Source organism: Humulus lupulus, chromosome 5 (assembly GCF_963169125.1).
Source record: "Humulus lupulus chromosome 5, drHumLupu1.1, whole genome shotgun sequence".
Taxonomy (NCBI): Eukaryota; Viridiplantae; Streptophyta; class Magnoliopsida; order Rosales; family Cannabaceae; genus Humulus; species Humulus lupulus.
This window is the reverse complement of record NC_084797.1, coordinates 18,513,535-18,525,094: the sequence shown is the minus strand read 5'-3', so window position 1 is coordinate 18,525,094 and position 11,560 is coordinate 18,513,535.

The following is an 11,560-nucleotide window of genomic DNA, read 5'->3' as shown; positions in this document are numbered from 1 at the left end:
TCATCCCAATGAATGGGCGACCTACACTTCCTTCCATATAGCATCTCATAAGGAGGCACTCCAATCGTGGACTGATAATTGTTGTTATATGAAAACTCAATCAATGGGAGATACTTACTCCAAGATCCCTCAAAGTAAATCACACACGCCCTAAGCATGTCCTCCAACACCTAAATCGTTCTCTCAGACTGTCCATTAGTCTAAGGGTGAAAGGTTATGCTAAACTTCAACTGAGTCCCCATGGCTTTCTGTAGAGCTCCCCAGAACTTGGAGGTAAAGATAGGGTCTCAATCAAATACAATAGACTTAGAAACACCATGAAGATGAACTATCTCCCTCACATACAACTCTACATATTGTTCCACTGTGTAAGTCGACTTCACTGGCAGAAAATGAGCTGACTTGGTGTATTTGTCCACTATCACCCACACCGAGTCATAAAGTCCCACTGTCCTGGGTAGACCTCCCACAAAATCCATGGTAATGTCCTCCCACTTCCAATCAGGAATACCCAAAGGCTGAAGCAACCTCGCTGGTCGCTGATGCTCAGCTATCACCTGTTGACATGTCAAACACCTGGCCATATACTCCACCACATCCTTCTTCATCCAAGGCCACCAATATAATGTCCGTAGATCCTGATACATCTTCGTGGTTCCCGGATGAAGTGAGTACGGCGTGGTGTGAGACTCATCTAGTATCTCTCGTTTGATCCCTTCATCTGCTGGAACACAAATCCGTCCCTGATATCGAAGCATACCAACCTCAGAAACAGAATAACCCTTAGCTATCCCCGCTAAGACATTCTGTCTAACTTCCTGTAACTGCGCATCCACCAATTGACCCTCCTTGATCTGCTCCAGTAGGGTCGACTGCAAAGTAACATTGGCCAATCAGCCCACCACTAGCTCTATCCTTGCCCTGGTCATCTCATCTGCTAACTCTCTGGAGATCTGAACAGAACTAAATAACTGCCCCGAGCCCCTCCGGCTCAATGCTTCTGCCACAACATTGGCTTTTCCTGGGTGGTAAGGAATGTCACATTCATAGTCCTTTACCAACTCCAACCAACGCCTCTACCTCATGTTTAGATCCTTTTGGGTGAAGAAATACTTCAAACTCTTGTGGTCAGTGTATATCTCGCACTTCTCCCCATACAAGTAATGCCGCGACACCTTCTGTGCGAATGCCACTACCGCTAGTTCCAAATCATGGGTAGGATACCGCTGCTCGTACTCCTTCAGCTGCCGTGACGCATAAGCTATAACTTTCTCATTCTGCATCAACACACAGCCCAAACCCATCATTGATGCATCAGAGTATACCACTAAATTTCCTTCCTCCGAAGGAAGACTCAATACAGGTGCAGTAATAAGTCGTTGCTTCAATTCTTGGAAACTAGTTTCACACTTCTCTGACCAAACGAACTTCTGATTCTTCCTTGTCAACTTTGTCATCAGTGTAGCAATCTTCGAGAATCCTTCTACAAACCGCCTGTAGTAACCTGCTAACTCGAGGAAACTCTGAACCTCTGAGGCATTCTTTGGCCTCGGCCAATCTCTTATTGTCTCCACCTTGGAAGGATCCACCTTAATCCCCTCTGCGCCAACAATATGTCCAAGAAAAGTCACCTCTGGCAACCAAAACTCACACTTCTTAAACTTGGCATATAACTGATGCTCCCTTAATCTTCGCAAGACCTGTCAAAGATTTTGCTCATACTTTGCCTCTGAACTAGAATATACTAAAATGTCGTCGATGAAGACAATGACGAACTTATCCAAGAAATCTTTGAACCCCCTGTTCATTAGATCCATGAAAGATGTCGGGGCATTGGTCAAACCAAAACACATGACCAAAAACACATAGTGCCCATACCGCACTTGGAAGGCTGTCTTCAGTATGTCCTCGTCCTTAATCCTCAGCTGGTGATAACCAGATCAAAGGTCAATCTTTGAGAACACCGTCTTTCCTTGCAACTGATCGAACAATTCATCGATCCTTGGTAGAGGGTACTTGTTCTTGATGGTCAACTTGTTAAATTCTTTGTAGTCTATACACATCCTTAAAGTCTCATCCTTCTTCTTAACAAACAAAACTGGAGCGCCCCATGCAGAGTAGCTAGGCCTGATGAATCCAAAATCTAGAAGTTCCTGGAGCCATCCTATATGGTGCTCTCAATACTGGTTCCGTCCCTGGAGCTAACTCAATAACAAACTGAATCTCTTTGCGCGGAGGCAATCCCGGTAGATCCTCGGGAAATACATCCAAGAACTCACAAACCAGTCTGGTCTCTCCCGGCCCTACTGGCAAAACCTTGGTAGTGTCAACCACACTAGCCAGAAAGCCTATACATCCTCCCTGTAACAAGTCTCTGGCTCTCAATGCTGATATCATGGGTATGCGGGGTCCACATACTGCACCCACGAAAATGAAAGGATCCTCGCCTTCAAGCTCAAAAATCACCATCTTCTTCCTGCAGTCAATAGTAGCCCCATACCTAACCAGCCAATCCATCCCTAATATCATGTCAAAATCCTCCATGTCTAGCTCAATTAAGTCTACTGAAAGCTCCATACTATCAATCATCACTGGCAGTGCCCTAATCCACCTCCTAGAAACTACTAGTTCCCTAGTAGGCAATAAAGTCCCAAACCCCATAGTCCGATACTCACTAGGTCTACACAATCTATTAATCACTTTACTAGAAACAAATGAATGTGTAGCACTAGAGTCAATCAATACAGTAAAAGGAGAGCCAGCGCTAGAAAGCTAACCTGTCACCACCAAGGGACTAGCCTCGGCCTATGCCTGTGTCAAAGTGAACACTCGAGCTGGAATCAAGTTGTCCACCATTCCTGCTTCCTCTTTCTTCACTGTTGGGCAGTCCTTCTTGAGGTGCCCCACTGTTCTGCACACATAGCAGGCCTTGGCCCAACACTCGCCCTGATGGCATCTTCTGCCCCTCAGGCACTCCGGATAACTCCTCCATGCTTCACCGGCTCCCTGGCGGCCACCCTTACTACCCCGACCCCTCCTATCACGACCAACAATGGTCGAAGTGTCAAGGGTCTTTCTCTTAAAGTCACTGGGGCCTCCACCCCTACCAGACCCGGAATAAGGAGGCACCACTCTACTACCTTCACATCTCATTGCCCTTTCCTTCCAAATCTTATTCTCCGCTTCCTCAGCGGTAAGAGCCTTCTCAACAGCCTGGGCATAGGTCATTCCCCCAGGTACTATTGTAATCCTCACATCCCAGGCTATCATAGCATTAGGCCCTCTAATAAACCTGACTTGCCTGGCTGCATCTGTAGGCACAAGATCTGGTGCAAATTTCGCAAGTCTATCAAACTTTAGGCATATTCAGTAATTGTCATGTTGCCCTGCACCAACCCCACAAACTCAGTAATCTTCGCTGCCCTGATGGAAACATTATAGTATTTATAGTCGAAAAGATCCATGAATCCATCCCAACTCAAAGCAGTGATGTCCTTGGTCTATGATGCCACCTCCCACCAGATGTGGGCATCCTCTCTCAGCATATATGTGGCACAGGCCACTCTGTCATATCTTTCTATCCTTGTGAAGTCTAGGATAGTAGTAATCATAGTCATCCACTGTTCGACCTTCAGTGGATCAGGTCCTCCCTCAAAATTTAGGGGATGTTTCTTTCGGAACCACTCATACAATGGCTCCCACCTGTTCCTAACCTCTACTGGCTGAATAACTGGTGCCAATAAAGGTGGCACAATAGGTGCAGCACTCCCTGCTGGAGCCTGCTATTGTAGCAGATGAATCTGATTATCTTGGCTCTATAGTCGCGCTTGCATCTCTGCCATAATCTATTGCCAGTTCTCAGGGACTGGCAGAGGAATCTAGCCCTGATCATCACCACCGGTCCTAGACCTAGTGCCGGTTAGTCCCGTAGATTTCCTTGGATGCATAGCTATCCAAGTTAATCTGCAACTCGGCAATTAGACCATGATAACAGGGTAAAAGCTTTTCCAAAATCAACCAATGGATCATAATCAATCACAAACAATCAAGATATTGGCATTCATCCATACATTCACCCATATATACACAATATGCAGTTAATCATTCAGATATTCATTTACATGCACAATAATGCTAATAAGCATGCCTCAATATTATCACACAGGAGTCAAGGGCCAGGCCCTATCAGTATCCCATGCTTCCTATTAATCCCACATATAGCAACATTCATAATTCTTTCCAAGCACACAAGCATATAAACACATATACACAATTACCAAACCCTGAATCGGGCTTGTCTCTAGCAGCGAATGTACATGTCCACCCGGTCTTCAGGAACCCTTAAACCTAGGATGCTCTGATACCAAGTTGTAATGCCCTGGGTAGCCAAAACCGTTACACTGTGTATTTATAAAGGTGCAAGACTTGCTAATCAAGTCATTTATTTAAAAACGTGTCACTGAAACCATTAATGAACTAGGGTTAAAAGGTTTTGGTCATAAAAGATACATTTCATATAATTAGACGTTTTGTACAAAGAATCCCAAAAGAAACAGCGTTTGGAAGTCAGTTTACAAAATTTCAGGGTATAAACAACCACTAGCCACTCTAAGGGAAAAACAAACATTTACGGTCCTTCTGTTCCTGTCTCCTCCTCAACCATGGCGCCCGAGCAACTGGTCATGTACATTCTGCCTTTAGAGCTCTCTGAGTCAGGGCTGATCAAGGTAATCCTCACCTTTACGTGCACCACGTAGCACCCGTGAGCCAAGGCCCAGCAAGAAAACATATCATCATACCAAAAACAACGATAACAATTAAATAATTCTTTAAGCATGTTCACACACTAAGCAATCCACATCAATCACATAGTCCATATACATAACCAGAGAATCTACAAATCAATACTCAGCATTCAGCATGACAAATTCATCAATCAATAATGATAACCAAATCACATGATAATCAGGGTCGACGCCCTTAGGTCACACCCTCTGTTTACCCTACTGACTCCGGACCACTTAAACTGAGCTCAGTGAATATTAAGCTGTGCTCAACTACCAGTGGCTGAGTCGCGCCCTGTGCGCCAATGTAAACTCCAGCACTCTTAGGCTATTTGTGTATTATTCACATGGCATAATACCATCCTTCATAAAGCATACAAAACAGGGAACCCTTAGTCCCATTATAAATTCATTACCGGGTGCAGTTTTCTTACCTTTAATTTCCAAGTGTACTGGTTATGAGAGATGTCTCTTGAGCACGATCCATTTCCCAAGCCCTAGCTTATACCTATTCACAACCAAGATAAGGGATACCATTAATAATTATAAAAAGGTTTCTGGATAAAGTTCTAGCCTCCGGGACATCGAATTCCACCAAACACGATAGTGGGATCGATCCCGAGCACCCTAGGTTAGGCTTCCGCACTTAAAATCTCCAAAAGGCCAAAAATGCCCTTAAGGGCCGTGGCCCAAGCTTCCTATACCGCGGCATGCCCCCAACCAGAGGCCCAGCCTCACCCAAAAATAGACACGGGCCACGGCCCTTCCTTCCCCATGTTGCAGCCCGCCCTCCTTCTCCAGTACCTATCTGCTTCAGAGGGCCACGACACACCAAGAACTATGTCGCGGTCTGACCCCTTCGAACCCAGAAAAACCACCATTTTTAACACTCAAACCTCACTCAAAACCACCCATAACCATCCTAATGATATAATCCAATTATCACAAACATTCTAACAAGATTTCAACAACATAACCCAGCAGAAACCTAGTCTAGAACTCATCAAAACAACATTTCAATCTTTGAAACCCATAAGCTCAAGAACACCAAAATCAGTCAGAAAAACCCAGAATTCAAACACTATATCATAAATTGACACTTACCGTCATTGAAGACTCAATCCTCCAAAAAATTACTGAGCTAACTCCCAAGCCTTCCGCCTTAATTCAACCTTTAATGCCAAAAACCCATGAACACTTTAGAACTCAGCCATATCCATAGATTTTAACCACCAAAGATAAAACTCATAACTTACCTTAACTCTTGATTAGATCCTTTAGCTAATCTCCTATATCCCAGCTCAATTTCTCTGAGTTCCAGCCAAGCTCTTCTAGGTTCCTTGTGGTTTCCCTTGAGAGAGATAAAAAAGAGAGAGAAGGGCTGGTTGGCGTTGTTTTACCACTTTCTGAATTTTACTTAGTCTATCCTTAAGCAATTAAGTCAATCCCAAGGCTCGGGGTACCAAAAACGTCCCCGAGGGCAAAATGGTAAAATTCCCCAGTATTCCCACCTAAGCTTCCTAACCTCAAATATATCTCCAATTATTTATTTCCATAACACGACAACCCAAATGACCATCTAATACCTGAAATACCCTTGACTTGCCCCAAGTCAAGTATTAGGTCCTGTTGTGACTTTCCCGTTAACTAGCTCCCTAGGATCGCCTCAAGTCGCATGCTGCAGATTTACCCACATAATAATGTGGTCCTCACAATTAAAACATATAATCACATTTATGCCCTCAACGGGCTAAAATTAAAAATATACCCTTTTAAGCTAAACGGGGCCTACATGCATACTAATGCTCGTAGTCATGCATTTCATATATATTCATATAATCATACAAGCATGCTTATCACATAATCATGCATTAAGCTATTTAATTCACACATAAACCAATCGTGCCCTCCCGGCACACTAATCAAGCTCTTAAAGCCTTATTAGTGATTTTTGGTCGTTACAACAATTTTCTCTTATGGCTTCCCCAAGTTCATGCAGTGATTCGTGGTCATCAACTCCCTGAATACATTAAGCTAGATTTTAAAGCTCTTGACCAATTTCTCACTGATGTTGATCCATTGGCCAAGAAAGTGAATCCGGAATATGTCAAATGGGAACAACAAGATCAACTTCTGTACTCTTGGTTGTTATCTTCCATGTATGAATGAATACTCACTCATATTATTGGTGTAAAATTCTCAACTCAGGTCTAGTTTATTCTTGATTCTTATTATATTTCTCAAACTACTGCTAAGATCGATCAATTTCAAACTCAACTTAAGAACATCAAAAAAGGATCTCTGTCATTGAGTGATTACTTGCTGAAGATTAAAACTCTTGTTGATAAATTGGAGTCTATTGGTCAAACCATCACTCCTAAATAGCATATTAGTGCCATTTTCAATGGCTCCTCTCTGAGTATAATGTATGCATTGTTTCAATCAATTCTCACACTTAGCCATACACAGTTCTTGAGGTCGAGTCTTTGTTGCTCTATCAAGAGTCTTGGTTGGAAAATAACTATCAACAACTAGATTCTGCTCCTGCGATGGTTAATCTTTCTCAATATCATGGTTTCAAAAAGTGTGGCAATTTCACTTCTCCATATCCTTCATCTGGTTTCCATAATCCTTTTGGAAATGGTGGTAGAGGTAACAATAATAATTGAGCTAGTCGTGGTTATTGGAATTGTAATGTCCCAAAATTCCTAATAAGGCTTGGTGCCTTGTTTAGGGGCTCAAGAGGGCAATATTGGAATATTAAGTGTTTATATGTGAATTAATTGGATATTTATGTGATTATGTGAATTGCATGGGTTGTATTATTATATGACCGATTATAAATGTTTAAGTGTATTAAATGTTCGAAACAGACCCGCTTTTATTTAAAGGGGCATATGTGTAATTTTGACATGTTAAGGGTATAATTGTGATTATATAATTGAGACCACATTATTATGTGGATATATTTGAGATTTTCGGCAGAAGTTGGTCTTTTCGAGCAAGATAGTTGTTTAGTCACAACGGGGACTTATACCTGACTCGGGGTGAGCCAAGGGGATATTTCGATAATTCGGTGAATTACCGGGGCTCACTACAGTATGAGTCGTATTTTGGGAAAAATAGTGATAATCCAGTTTTAGCGGAATTAACTGGGAATTATAAGTGTAAGGTGAGACGGGAGTGTAAAATGATGATTTTTCCCTCAGTGAGCTTTGAGTGAAAAGTTTTTCCTTAGGGGCATTTTGGTCTTTTGGACCACTTGAATGATATAGGCTAAGCTTAGTATGATCAACTTAGAAAAAAATAGAACTTCAAAGCACTCCCTCACTCCTCTCTCACATTTTCTCCATTCTCTTGAAGTTTCCTTGAACTTTGAAGAGAATTGTGATTCTAGAGTTTGGAAGAAAGCTTGGTAAGGGATTTGAAAGCTGTAAAAGCTTTGGAACTAGCTAGAGAAAATCGTTTAACTAAGGTAATTCAAATTTATCTGAGTTTAGTTTTTTTTTTATTTTCTATGGTTTTTGAAGCTTTATTGAATTTTGGGTTTAATGAAGTTTTGATTGAGTTTTAAGATTGATTTTTAGGTTTTTGAGCTATTGGGAACATTATTATATGGTCGAAACTGGTTAAAATCATGCTTTTGGATGATTTTGGGGAGTTGGCAATTCTTAAAAGAGTTGCTTTTTTTGGGTTCGCAGGTTGCATCGCGATGCTGTTCTTGGGGCGATGTGCCCTAATGAACTCAAAGGGGAAAGGACGTGCCTCGAGCCATCTTGGAACCATGGTGCGTACCATGTGGTTTTAGGCTCGGAGCTCTCTGACTTGTTGCGTTGCAACCCATAGTGGGGACACCACGACTCTAATTGGGGGAAAAAAATTAGAAATCAAGTTTTGGGTTACAAGAACCCAAACCTAAGGGCTCGGGAATGGTTCTATTAACCAGGTTAGTGGAATTCAGGGTCCTGGAGGCTAGGACTCGGCCTGGAAGCCTTTATTAGCTAGTTTCCTGATAATTATTCCTTGATATGGTTGTGACTAAGGTGAACTGTTAGGCTCGAGAAGAAAGGACCGTACTCGGGGTCGTCATACACTATTTACTCAAGACCTGAGGTAATAAAACTGCACCCAAATTGTGTTTAGGGCTTGGCCCGGCTATAGAACCTGGTTATAACCATGCTGAGAATGTTTCATTAAACCCGTTGATTGTGTTGTGCTTACCTTTGTTAAGTATTGACTGCTTATCTGTATGTCTGATTAAAAGGCTCGACTTATAAGTCAAGGGTTATCTTTTATATCTTATTGAAAGGCTGGGCTTATAATTCGAGAGTTTATTGAATGTATTTGACTAAAAGACTCAACTTATAAGTCGAGGATCTATCTATTGCATGTGATTAAAAGCTCGGCTTATAAGTCGATGATCTATCTATGATATCTGATTAAAAGCTCAGCTTATAAGTCGAGGATATATCTGGTTCACAATGCCCGACTTATTAGTCGAGGGTTTAAAGGCTCGACTTATGAGTCGAGGATGACAATAGCGTGCTGAACGCCGGCCAATGTGGGTAAGCTAACCCAGAAGTGTGATGTACAATTGAACAACCCTATGACCACCTGAAATAATAAGCACTAAGTGCGCTTGGCTAGCCCTAAGGCTGGTTATATAGGGAATTGGGCATTGAACCCTGTTGAGACTCTATAGTCACTTATCTGGATAGAATGCATGCACGATTAGGGTTATTACTACTAGGCATGCTATTTATGATTTTGTGATCTGATGTATTATTGCTTATGAGCATGATTATGTTTTCTTGCTGAGTCTTGGCTCACATGTGCTAAATGGTGTAGGTAAAGGAAAAGAAAAGCTGGACCAACCATGAGTTGGAGAGCTTCAGGGGCAGGGTGTACATATGTAGCTTGCTCGACCGCCACTGCCGATGGTAACAGTTGAAACTAGGGTTGGACTCTGATTTTGTCACTTAGGTCAACTTTTGTATTCATCTTGAGTTGTAATAGTTTTAAACTCTGTTTGGATCCCATGTAATGTACTCAAACTCTTTTAACAAAATAGTTGACTTTTAACCGATACTTTTAGTACCTAAACCTGTTGTTAGTTTCAATTACACATTTTAAGTACAAATGACATGTTTAGTGAGTGAAGCACTATTTAATTACACAGTGTAATGGTCCTAGATTAGGAGGACTTTACAGGAATCCTTATGCAATGGGAGGTCGTGGTCAATTTTCCAACAACTCAGGTGGCTCTCCAATTTTCAGTGGTGCAAATCGTGGAGGTATTTCATCCCCGGGAGCTGGTCGGCCAATATTTCAATTGTTATAGGCCTGGTCATTTTGCATCAAAGTGCTACAATCATTTCAATCTTGGATTTCCTGGATATGGTGCTACTCCAGTTGATCAACCACGAGCCAATTTATAGACGATGATTGCCACGTTTGATATGGTCATCGATCCAACTTGGTACTCTGACTCCAGAGCTACAAATCACTGTACTAGTGATGAATCTAACTTGATGCAGAAACAAGAACTTTGGTTCTGAGAAGCTTCATGTGAGTGATGGCAGTGGCCTTATGGTAAATGTAATGCCCTACTATTCAGGGACCATTACAATGTGTATTTTAAATAGTGTTAGACTCGCTAAATGAGTCATTTGGCCATAACTGTGTAACTAAATGTGATTAATGGTTTAGGGTTACAAAAATTTCGTCAAAAGGTACAACTGTTTCACATAAAAATGTTTACTTCCATACAGGGATCCCAAACTCATATTTAAAAAGTTTAATTACAATTGAAAGTTACAACCAGTAAACCTAAGAGGCAAAATAAGGTTTGATCCTAGTTCCTCTGAGAAACCCTGATCGTGGTGGTCGAGCAGCCACATATGTACACATCATCACCCGAGCTTTCCAACTCAGGGATGGTCCAACTTTCTTTTCCCCTTACCTACACCACAAAGCACCCGTGAGCCAAGGCTTCGCAAGAAAACTTAAACATGCTCATAAGCAGTTAACAACACATTACCAAATCATAATAAGCTTTCCGAGCAGTAACAACCCTACTCATGGATGCATACCATTCATATAATGACTACAGCATCGTTTGGGGCCAATAGCCCAAGATAAATGATTAATGAATCATACTGGGGACCGTTTCCCAAAATACATGGTTAATGAATCTTATTGGTGCTCAGCGCCCTAATACATGATTAATAAATCATACTGGGACTCTTCGCCCTAATAGATGATTAATAAATCATACTGAGGCTCAGAGCCCTATGATATGGGACTAATAAGTCTCCCCAGGGCCCTTTCCCCTATCCTTTATATAACCAACCTTAGAGCTGGCCCAGCGTACCTGACGCTTTAGTTTTCCACGACCAGTAGCCCGGTTTTATGCCCTAATTAAAACACAAATTCTTTGTAATCTCATTTTATTATCAATAAAAGAATAGAAATCATTTTTTGACTTGGTCAATCACTTTGCTCACATGTTTTATTTTCATGATTATTTGTTTAATATAAACTTCTATTAAATCCTGAGCATATAGTTAATCCTATTTATAGTGACATAATCACAGTGGAATATAAATATGATTATATGTTCAAAATAAGTTAGTCCTAACATTAGTCAGTGCGCAGGATTTACACTGACTTGCCAATCTACGATATGATCTACTTACATATTACAATGTTATGTTCTTTCGAGAACATTAGCAAAGTAGATAAGATCGGATGTATTTGTTACATCGGACTGGACC